Source organism: Bison bison, unplaced genomic scaffold, assembly GCF_000754665.1.
Source record: "Bison bison bison isolate TAMUID 2011002044 unplaced genomic scaffold, Bison_UMD1.0 scf7180017864516, whole genome shotgun sequence".
NCBI classification, from domain to species: Eukaryota; Metazoa; Chordata; class Mammalia; order Artiodactyla; family Bovidae; genus Bison; species Bison bison.
The window spans coordinates 9212934-9224668 of NW_011495069.1; positions in this window are offsets into that span (position 1 = coordinate 9212934).

An 11735-nucleotide genomic window follows, 5' to 3' on the forward strand; every position below is an offset into this window, starting at 1 on the left:
GAGGATGAGATGGTTGGATGGCATCACCGACTCAATGGACATGGGTTTGGGTGGGCTCCGGGAGTTGGTAATGGACAGGGAGGCCTGGCGTGCTACAGTTCATGGGGTCGCAGAGTCAGACAGGACTGAGTGACTGAACTGAACTTTGAAACTATGTAAACATTCCTCCTCATACATTGAATATGTGTGTTTGTGTATATTTAAGTATGAATTCATGGTCTCCTGTTTTATTCAATGGCTTGTAATCTGTTACTTTCATTATTTATTCTGATGCTCAGATTGTCACAGACTTGTCAATGGGCATCCCGTCCAGCTGGGATCTATGTCTTTTTGACATGCCTGGGACTTCCCTTGTATCTCAGTTGGTAAAGAATTTGCCTGAAATGCAGGATACCTGGGTTCTATCCCTGGGTTGGGAAGATCCCCTGGAGAAGGAAATGACAACCCACTCCAGTACTCTTGCCTGAAGAATCCCACCGGACAGCAGAGCCTTGCGGGCTACAGTCCATGGGGTCACAAGAGTCAGAGACGACTTAGCAACTAAACCACTACCAACCACCATCACTCTATAAACATCTTTTGTTTTCTGGTATATGAAGATATCACTTTTCCAGCCCCTGGAGTCAACCAGTACTAAAGAGGCTCTGATTTACTGTTTTAGTGGGGAATAGAAGGCAATGGCACCCCACTCCAGCACTCCTGCCTGGAAAATCCCTTGGAGGAAGGAGCCTGGTGGGCTGCAGTCCATGGGGTCGCTAACAGTTGGACATGACTGAACGACTTGACTTTCACGCATTGGAGAAGGAAATGGCAACCCACTCCAGTGTTCTTGCCTGGAGAATCCCAGGGATGGGGGAGCCTGGTGGGCTGCTGTCTATGGGGTCGCACAGAGTCAGACATGACTGAAGCGACTTAGCAGCAGCAGCAGCAGTATTTAAAAACCATGATCTGGGTGCCAGAATCATATTTGGAAACCAAGATCTGGAGACTTCCCTGGTGGTTCAGTGGCTAGGCTGCTGCACTCTCTATGCAGGGGGCCTGTGTTCAATCCCTGGTCAGGGAACTAGATCTCACATTCCATAGCCCTAGGATCCCACATCTGCAATGAAGATCAAAGATCCCGAGTGCCACAACTAAGACCCAGCACAGCCAAAAAAAATTAATTAAATAAAACAATTAATAATTTAGAAACCAAGATCTGCTAATTGCTATTAGGGTGCCACTGCTCTTAGTCCCTCCTAGAGCTTCCCTGGTGGCTCAGAGGATAAAGCGTCTGCCTGCAGTGCAGGAGACCTGTGTTCGATCCCTGGGTTGAGAAGATCCCCTGGAGAAGGAAATGGCAACCCACTCCAGCATTCTTGCCTGGAGAATCCCATGGACAGAGGAGCCTGGCGGGCTACAGTCCACAGGGTCGCAAAGAGTCAGACACGACTGAGCGACTTCACTGCACTGCTGCTCTCAGGCCCTCCTAGAGCTAGGGAATATTTGAGTGTGCATGCGTCCACACACACACAGTTATATTTACTTATACATACTGAAAAACATGTGAAAGTTGCTCAGTCGTGTCCGACTCTTTGTGACCCCATGGACTGTATAGTCCATGGAATTCTCCATGCCAGAATACTGGAGTAGGTAGCCTTTCCCTTCTCCAGTGGATCTTCCCAACCCAGGGGTTGAACCCAGGTCTCCCACATTGCAGGTGGATTCTTTACCAGCTGAGCCACAAGGAAAGCCCAAGAATACTGGAGTAGGTAGCCTATTCCTTCTCCAGAGGATCTTCCCAACCCAGGAATTGAACTGGGGTCTCCTGCATTACAGGCGGATTCTTTACCAACTGAGCTCATGAGTGCATACTGTTACCTGTAATTTTAATCCACTATAATGGGATTCAAGCTACTTTTCTCCCTTTCTATTAAATATATTATACCTCCCTTCTTGACACAGGGGCTTCCCTGGTGGCTCAGATGGTAAAGAATCCACCTGCGGGAAACCCAGGTTTGATCCCTGAGACAGGAAGATCCCCTGGAGAAGGGAATGGCTACACACTTCAGTATTCTTGCCTGGAGAATTCCATGGACAGAGGAACCTGGTGGGCTATAGTCCATGGGATCACAAAGACTCCGACACGACTGAACGACTCACACTTCTTTGACATTGAGAAATCTGGTTTCCATTATTCTTAATTTATTTACTCATTGAATCAAGCCTCTACTTGTAACTGATCTCCCTTCTCTGCCAGCACCATCTCTGCTGTGAGATGCCTTCCTCTTCCCACCTGGGCACTGATACCTTGGGTCAGGTTGCCTCCACCCGTTCAGGGTCACTTTCACCCTGCTGGACCTGTCCCTCTGAGCCAGGTTGCTGCTCTGTGTGGACACCCTCCTGTCCCTGTTGAGGCCAGTGTGGTGCTCTTCCTCCTCTGGTGCCTGCTTTTACCTTGTCCCCTTCTACCCAGTAGTTTTAGGATGGACATTTTCAGGAAGAGAAAGGAAGGGAAGGAGGTAGAGCTGTCAGTGATTTTTGGAAATTTTCTACAGTGAGAATAGAGAGATGATTCTGTCTTTCCTCTTGCAAGGTTAATTTTTTTAAAAAAAATTCTATTTTATTTTTGGATGTGCTGGGTCTTCGTTGCTGTGCATGGGCTTTCTCTAGTTGTGGCAGGTGGGGGCTACTCTTCCTTGTGATAAGCAGGTTCCTCATTGCAGTGACTTCTCTTGTGGAGCACCTGCTCTCGGCGCGGAGTTAAGTAGTTGTCTTGCACAGGCTTAGTTGTTTCAGGGTATGTGGAATCTTCCTGGAACAAGGATCAAACCCATTTCCCCCTGCATTGCCAGGTGGACTCAATCACTGGACCACTGGGGAAGTCTGCAAGGTTAATTTTTTAAAATTAATTTATTTTTTATTGAAGGGTAATCGCTTTACAGAATTTTGCTGTTTTCTGTCAAACCTCAACATGAATCAGCCATAGGTATACATACATCCCCTCCCTTTTGGACCTCCCTCCCATTTCCCTCCCCATCCCACCCCTCTAGGTTGATACAGAGCCCTTGTTTGAGTTTCCTGAGCCATACAGCAAATTCCCGTTCATTATCTATTTTACATATGGTAATTTAAGTTTCAGGTTAATTTTTTTTAAGTTTTGTTCTTGATAGTAATGAGATATAAAACATGCCCCTTCACACATAGATGTGTTCGCTACCTGTAGTACTGCTTGTAGGTTTGTAGTCAGAATTACGATAAATTCTACTTTGTGTAATTCCTATTGAAAAAGAAAAGCATTTATAATTGCATATGTTGCCTATTCCTTCCGAGAAGGCGATGACACCCCACTCCAGTACTCTTGCCTGGAAAATCCCATGGACAGAGGAGCCTGGTGGGCTGCAGTCCACGGAATCATGAAAAGTTGGACAGGACTGAGCGACTTCCCTTTCACTTTTCACTTTCATGCATTGGAGAAGAAAATAGCAACCCATGCCAGTGTTCTTGCCTGGAGAATCCCAGGGACGGGGGAGCCTGGTGGGCTGCCATCTATGGGGTCGCACAGAGTCAGACACGACTGAAGCAACTTAGCAGTAGCAGCCTATTACTTATAGGAGGAAGCTTCCTTTTTGAGTTAGTGTCGAAGATAAAATGACAATTTAGTGATGAGTAAGAGAATTGTGCACAGATTTGCTTCTTGCCCCACACAAATCCTTGTTTCTCCACCACCCACATACTTCCAGATGTCTTGGGAATAATTCATATTAGGAAGAGCTGTAGAGTGAGAAGAAACAGTGTTGTTTAGAATTTTTATTTTTCAAAAGCTAAAAAGGAAAAACAAAATCTATGTATTTGACCCTAAGAAGACACTGGGACCTCTCCTGGTGCTGCCTTGGAAGGGCCTGTGCAAATGCAAGGCCCTGGAATTCGAGCCTCGTTAGTTTCACAGCAAATCTGCCCCTAAGAATGCCTTTTCTAGGTGTTATGAGGACATGAAGTGCCTGGCACAGTAAGTGCTCTGTAAAGGAGGGCGGTTGTCATCGTCATTGGTGGTGTTGTCATCGTCATTGGTGGTGTTCTCATCTTTGTTGCCTGGAGGAGGAGGTTCAGGAGAGGGAGACCCAGAGGAGCGAGGAGACACCTCACTAGACGTCATAGTAAAACTGAGCTGGAGGCTGGCTCCCTGAGTTTTAAGTCTTGCACTTTTTTGCACTGTGAGGAGCTGTGTTTTCTGAGCCCTGTGTTTGGCCTGAAGGCCAGGATGTCAGCCCTGGAGGCTCTGGAGGTGAGGTGAAACCTCAGCTGGGATCTCCAGAGCCCAGAGCCCGACTGGAACCATTTACTTGGAGGGATAGGAGGTCTCTTGGGCCAAGATGTCCCCTCAGCTGCTCTCTATCTGAAGGGAGAGACACAAGTCAACCCTCAGGAGTCCCTAGTCCCAAGAGGGAGACACAGCTGCACCATTAGGAACCCCAGATCTAATTGGGGGTGACACAGTCCAGGCCTCAGAGATGTAGTCTGATAGAGGAGATCAGCCTGGGTTCGGGGAGCCTTCAGTGTAACGGGGAAACACAGGCCAGCCTGGAGGAGCCCCCATTCCTTTTTGGATTGTGCTGCGTGGCATTTGGGATATTAGTTCCCTGATCAGGGATCAAACCCAGGCCCCCTACAGTAGAGACATGGAGTCTTAACCACTGGACCACCAGGGAAGTCCCAGGAGCCCCTGTGGTGAGGAGAGAGAGACAGCCCCACTCCCAGTAGCTCTAAGAGGGGAGCCAGGATGCCTGCATAGGTGGGGGGTGGGTGGGAGCGCTACCGTGAGCAGTGGGGCTGAAGAGCTTGAATCTGGAAGGCTTTCGGGAGGAAAAGTCCATGAGAGCACTTTCCCATCTGTACAGCACTGTCTGGTTTACAGGGTGCCTTCACAGCAGTTATCTCAGTTAATCCTCATGTGACTTCATCCTCATGGATGAAGATGTTACTATCCAAGCAGGGACAACAATCATCATCATCGTTACCAGTGACACTGAGCACCCACTGCCCAGTTCAGGCACTGGGCTGGGCATCATTTGGAAATTAAGGAGTACCCTATGAGACCACACACTTTGCAATCCTATGACCAGGGTGCACATGTTTGCTCTCATCTGTACAGAGGCCTCAGACTGCTTGACGGTATAGCTGGGAGACCTAGGGCAGCAGAGGGCCTAGGTTAAGGGCTGGAACTGCGAAGTAGGAAGTGAGGACTAGGTGCCTTTGCATGCTCTGAATGCGTCATGCAACTCTGTCCCTCCAAGCTGTTCCCCGTGCCTGGGGTATGTTTCCATTACCCTGTCTCCTTGGTAAGCTCCTGGGTCACCCTTTATGGTCTAGCACAGGCTTTGCATGTTTTCCCTCTCTGCCTCTTTGGAAGAATAAATTGCTTCCTCCCTTAGTTCCCCAGGGTCATCTAGTCCTAATGGAGCACTTAGTGGGTGATGTAATTACCCACTTACCTGCTGCTGGTGGTGTTCAAATGTAGATGGGGTCAGAGAGCAATAGGGGAGGTTGACTTATCACTAAGAGACTTTCCTGGGCAATGTTTATTATTTCCATGAATTACCAGGATTCAAGATCAGGCCTTGGTCTCCCAGGGCATAGTTACATCAAATAAGAACCTGGGTCTGAATTCTAAAATCAGAATGCCAATTCAGGGAGGTAGAACTCTAAGACCTCTGGAGTCAGGCTGCGTGGGTTTGAGTCTTGGCTCTTCCCTTTCAGCTGTGTGGCCCTGGGCACATGACTTCACTTCTCTGTCCGTTTTCTCTCCACTAAATGGAGCACTGAAGTGAAGTGAAGTGAAAGTCGCTCGGTCATGTCCAACTCTTTGCAACCTCATGGACTATACAGTTCATGGAATTCTCCAGGCCAGAATACTGGAGTGGGTAGCCTTTCTCTTCTCCAGGGGATCTTCCCAATCCAGGGATTGAACCCATGTCTCCTGCATTGTAGGCGGATTCTTTACCAACTGAGCTATCAGGGATGCCCTAAAGAGAGCATTATGTTAAATCAAATAATGTTGATAAAGCATTTGGCACAGTACTGGGTGCTCAATAAATTTTAACAATAAATTTTAAAATTTGTAAAATAACTTTACCAATATTTATTGATAAGTTTTATAATAAAAGTCAACAGTATCAGGCAAAGACCATTTATTCATTCCTCAAATATTTATTGAGGTTCTACCATGTTTGAGGCTCTGTGCTGAATGCTCAGATAAATCAGACAGGTTCTATCTTTCATGAAGTTTATATTCCAGGGAGAAGGAATGGATATAGAACCAAAATTTCTTAATTGTGTATTTCAACTGTGGCAAGTAATTACAGAGGATCAGTGAAAATCATGGATATGGAGACAATCTGTTTATCAGGGTCACTTTCCTGGTAGCTCAGATGGTAAAGAATCTGCCTGCAGTGCAGGAGACCTGGGTTCGATCCCTGGGTTAGGAAGATCCCCTGGAGAAAGGCATGGCAACCCACTCCAGTATTCTTGCCTGGAGTATCCCCAGTGGACAGAGGAGCCTGGCAGACTACAGTCCAGATCAGATCAGATCAGATCAGTCGCTCAGTCGTGTCCGACTCTTTGTGACCCCATGAATTGCATCGCGCCAGGCCTCCCTGTCCATCACCAACTCCCGGAGTTCACTGAGACTCACGTCCATCGAGTCAGTGATGCCATACAGTCATCTCATCCTCTGTCGTCTCCTTCTCCTCCTGCCCCCAATCCCTCCCAGCATCAGAGTCTTTTCCAATGAGTCAACTCTTCACATGAGGTGACCAAAGTACTGGAGTTTCAGCTTTAGCATCAGTCCTTCCAAAGAAATCCCAGGGCTGATCTCCTTCAGAATGGACTGGTTGGATCTCTGTGCAGTCCAAGGGACTCTCAAGAGTCTTCTCCAACACCACAGTTCAAAAGCATCAATTCTTCAGCACTCAGCCTTCTTCACAGTCCAACTCTCACATCCATACATGACCACAGGAAAAACCATAGCCTTGACTAGATAGACCTTTGTTGGCAAAGTAATGTCTCTGCTTTTGAATATGCTATCTAGGTTGGTCATAACTTTCCTTCCAAGGAGTAAGCGTCTTTTAATTTCATGGCTGCAGTCCATGGGGCCTCAAAGAGTCAGACACGACTGAGCAACTACGCACAAAGTTTCACAGAGGAAGTGGCATTTGGGTTGAGACTTGATAGGTAAAAAGGAGTTGCTGGCAAAGGCCTTGGAATTAGGACGGGGCATTTGAGGAAGTGAAAGCAGCAAGTGAAGAGAGACTCTGGTGTGTGAAGGAGAGTGTGAGACAAGATGAGGCTGGCAAGGTAGGCAGGGCCCTGATGTTGCTGCTTCTCAAAGGTTGTGGTTGGGAGCTTGGAATTTATCCTGAATACAGTGGCGATCCATGAAGGGCTACTTTTAAGCAAGGGAGTAACAAAACCTGGCTTATCCTTAAGAGCAATTGCTCTGGCTGCTCAACTCACTTCAGTTGCTCAGTCGTGTCCGACTCTTTGCGACCCCATGGACTGCAGCACGCCAGGCTTCCCTGTCCATCACCAACTCCCGGAGTTCACCCAAACTCATGTCCATCGAGTCGGTGATGCCATCTAACCATCTTATCCTCTGTCGTCCCCTTCTCCTCATGTCTTCAATCTTTCCCAGCATCCGGGTCTTTTCAAATGAGTCAGTTCTTCGAATCAGGTGGCCAAAGTATTGGAGTTTCAGGTTCAGCATCAGTCCTTCCAATGAATACTCAGGACTGATTCCTTTAGGATGGACTAGCTGGATCTCCTTGCAGTCCAAGGGACTCTCAAGAGCCTCCAACACCACAGTTCAAAAGCATCAATTCTTCAGCACTCAGCTTTCTCAACTTTCTTTATGGCCCAACTCTCACATTCATACATGACGACTGGAAAAACCATAGCTTTGACTAGACGGACCTTTGTCAGCCAAGTAATGTATCTGCTTCTTAATATGCTGTCTAGATTGGTCATAGCTTTCCTTCCTAGGAGCAAGCATCTTTTAATTTCATGGCTGAAATCATCATCTGCAGTGATTTTGGAGCCCCCCAAAATAAAGTCTCTCTCTCATTGTTTCCATCGTTTCCCCATCTATTTGCCATGAATTGATGAGACCGGATGCCAGATCTTAGTTTTCTGAATGTTGAATTTTAAGCCAACTCTTTCACTCTCCTTTTTCAGTTTCATCAAGAGGCTGTGTATCAGGTTATTCATATTTCTCATGCAATCTTGATTCCAGCTTGTGCTTCATGCAGCCTGGCATTTTGCACGATGTACTCTGCATATAAGTTAAATAAGCAGGTGGCAATATATAGCCTTGATGTACTCCTTTCCTGATTTAGAACCAGTCTGTTGTTCCATGTCTGGTTCCAACTGTTGCTTCTTGACCTGCATATAGATTTCTCAGGAGACAGGTAAGGTGGTCTGTTATTCCCATCTCTTTAAGAATTTTCCAGTTTGTTGTGATCCACACAGTCAAAGGCTTTGGTGTAGTTAATGAAGCAGAAATAGATGTTTTTCTGGAACTCTCTTGTTTTTTCAACGATCCAACGGATGTTGGCAATTTGATTTCTGGTTCCTCTGGCTTTTCTAAATCCAGCTTGAACATCTGGAAGTTCTTGGTTCATGTACTGTTGAAGTCTGGCTTGGAGAATTTTGAGCATTACCTTGCTGGTGTATGAGATGAGTGCAATTGTGCAGTAGTTTCAACATTCTTTGGCTTTTCACTTCTTTGGGATTGGAATAAAAACTGACCTTTTCCAGTCCTGTGGCCACTGCTGAGTTTTCCAAATTTGTTGGCATATTGAGTGCAGCACTTTAACAGCATCATCTTTTAGGATTTTAAATAGTTCCAAACTGGTTCCAAACTGGGATGGACTACAAAGTGACAAAAAAGGAAGTAAGGAGACCAGTGAGAAGTTGGATATATTAGAAGTCAAGCAAGAGAGAATGCTGGTTTAGACTAGTAATAGCATCTTGCTTCAAACAGCAAGGTGAGAAAGAGAATCAGGATGTATTTTGGAGGGAGAGCTAACAGCACTTACTAATGGATTAGATAAGGTCAGATTTTGACTGGTCCAAATCGGTGGATGAGTAAGTTTGGGCTTTTGCAAATCGGTGCTTGAAGGGGCCATTTAGTTTAATGGGGAAGACTTTGGGAAGAATTAATTTGTGTGTGTTTGGGAGCATCAATATTGGCCATGTTGGTTTTTAAAAATAATAATTCTTGAAAATGATAACAGAGTATCTATTGAGTTCAGATTTCAAATTGTCTCATAAAGTTATAAAATTTCTTACTGTGTTAAAATACACATAAGATTACATTTGCCATTTTAGCCATTTTTAAGTGTACAGTTCAGTGGTATTAAGTACATTTACACTGTTATGCAACCATCACCAGCATCCATCACCAGCCATGTGAGTTTTGAGATATCTGCTAGTCACCCCAAGTGCAATGCAGGAGACGGGTTCAGTCCCTGGGTCAGGAAGATCACCTGGAGAAGGAAACGGCAACCCACTCCAGTATCCTTGCCTGGGAAATCCCATGGACAGAGGAGCCTGGTGGTCTACAGCCCATGGGTTGCAAGAGTCAGACCCAATTTAGCAACTGAACAACAACAATAAGGGAAAAAACTGTAAAACCCAAGTGGGGTTGTCCAGGAGCTCAGGATTGATATGGGCCAGAGGCATCATGAGATCACCTACAGAGAAAGTATAGACAGAGAAGAAAAGGAGGTAAGGACAGAGCCCCCAGCATTTATAAATGTGGGTAGGTCAGGACACTTAGAAAGAGTGTTAGTAAGGTGGGAAGAAAAAGCAGATATGTGTGATACATGGAAGCCCTATTAGTTTTCTACCTCTGCTATAATAAGCTATTACAGACTGAGTGACTTAAACAACAGAAATTTATTTTCTTATAATTCCGAAGGGTAGAAGGCCGAGATCAAGGTGTTGGCAGGTTTGCTTTCTCCTGAAGCTTCTCTCTTTGGCTTGCTGATAGCTGTCTCATACAGCCTTTCCTCAGCTTGCTTAGGAGTCTCTGTGGTGTGTTACTCTTCCAGTAAGGACATTGGATTAGGGCCCCACGCTTATGAATTCCCTTAACCTTAATTACCCCTTAAATAGCCCTATCTCTAAAAATAGTCACATTGGGAGTTAGAGTGTCAACATAAAAATTTAGGGGGAGGGGATAAAATTCTATCCATAAGAGAAGCCTATGGAAAAAAATTGCTTCCAGAAGGCAGAAGGGGTCAACTGTGTCAAATGCAGCTGAGAAGCTGAGTAAGATAATAGTGGTCTACCGGCTTTGGCAATAAGTATGTCATTGTAACCTTGCTTCTAAGTCACTTGAGTTGTGTCGGACTCTGTGCAACCCCATAGACGGCAGCCCACCAGGCTCCCCCATCCCTGGGATTCTCCAGGCAAGAACACTGGAGTGGGTTGCCATTTCAGAGTATTAAGAAAAGACTAATTAGGGCTTCCCTGGTGGCTCAGTGGTAAAGAATCCTCTTGCCAATGCAGAAGACATGGGTTCCATCCTTGGTCCCAGAAGATCCCACATGCCATGGAGCAACTAAGTCTGGGTACCGTGACTATTGAGCCTGTGTGCTAGAACATGGCAACTGCAACTCTAGAGTGGGGAAACTGCAACTACTGAGCCCACAGGCTACAACTACTGAAGCCCACACACCCTAGAGTCTGTGGTCTGCAAGGAGAAGCTCATGCACAGCCACTAGACAGTAGCCCCTGCTCTCCATAACTAGAGAAAAGCCCAGCAAATAAGATCTGGCACAGCCAAAATTAAATAAAATTATATATAAAAAAGAAAAGACTAGAGTAAATCAAGAAGTCATGGAAAGCAATCAAGTGGAGAAACACGTATAGCAATCTTTTCAAGTTTTGGTGTGAAAGAGAGTTGAAAATTGGGGTAGTAGGAAGAGAAAGTGGGATCATACAAAAGAAGTGGAGTTAAATGTAAGTTGAAGGGGATAATCTAGAAGAAAGAAAATTGTGATGCAGGAGATTTAGAAAAGAATAATAACAAGAGTAGAATCCCTGAAGAGACTGAGAAGATGAAATTCAATGAAAAAGTAAAGTGGTTGGCCTTCGATGACTGGGACCTGTCCCACACATTAACAGAAGTGAGGTTGAATACATCATTCATTACATAATTTGCGGGGACCGGGAGAAGGCAATGGCACCCCACTCCAGTACTCTTGCCTGGAAATCCCATGGATGGAGAAGTCTGGTGAGCTACAGTCCATGGGGTCGCTAAGAGTTGGACACGACTGAGCGACTTCCCTTTCACTTTTCACTTTCATGCATTGGAGAAGGAAATGGCAACCCACTCCTGTGTTTTTGCCTGGAGAATCCCAGGGATGGGGGAGCCTGGTGGGCTACTGTCTATGGGGTCGCACAGAGTCGGACACGACTGAAGCGACTTAGCAAGCAGCAGCAGTGTAAACCGACAATGTGGGCTCTCTTGTTTAAAAATTTCAGACTTTAGCAGAAGAGGATTAATCCAAACACAGAGTCCTTCTAAGTCCAGGGCCCCTGAGACTGCACAATTTATATAGAGCACGTGATGATGACGGAGGCAGACTGCTCTCTGGGCGAGTCCATTCTCCTTTTTGGGCCTCAATTGACCCATGGGAGGGTTAGAGGAGATAACAGAACATTTTCCACTTCACCCTTCTGCAAGCTGGGAA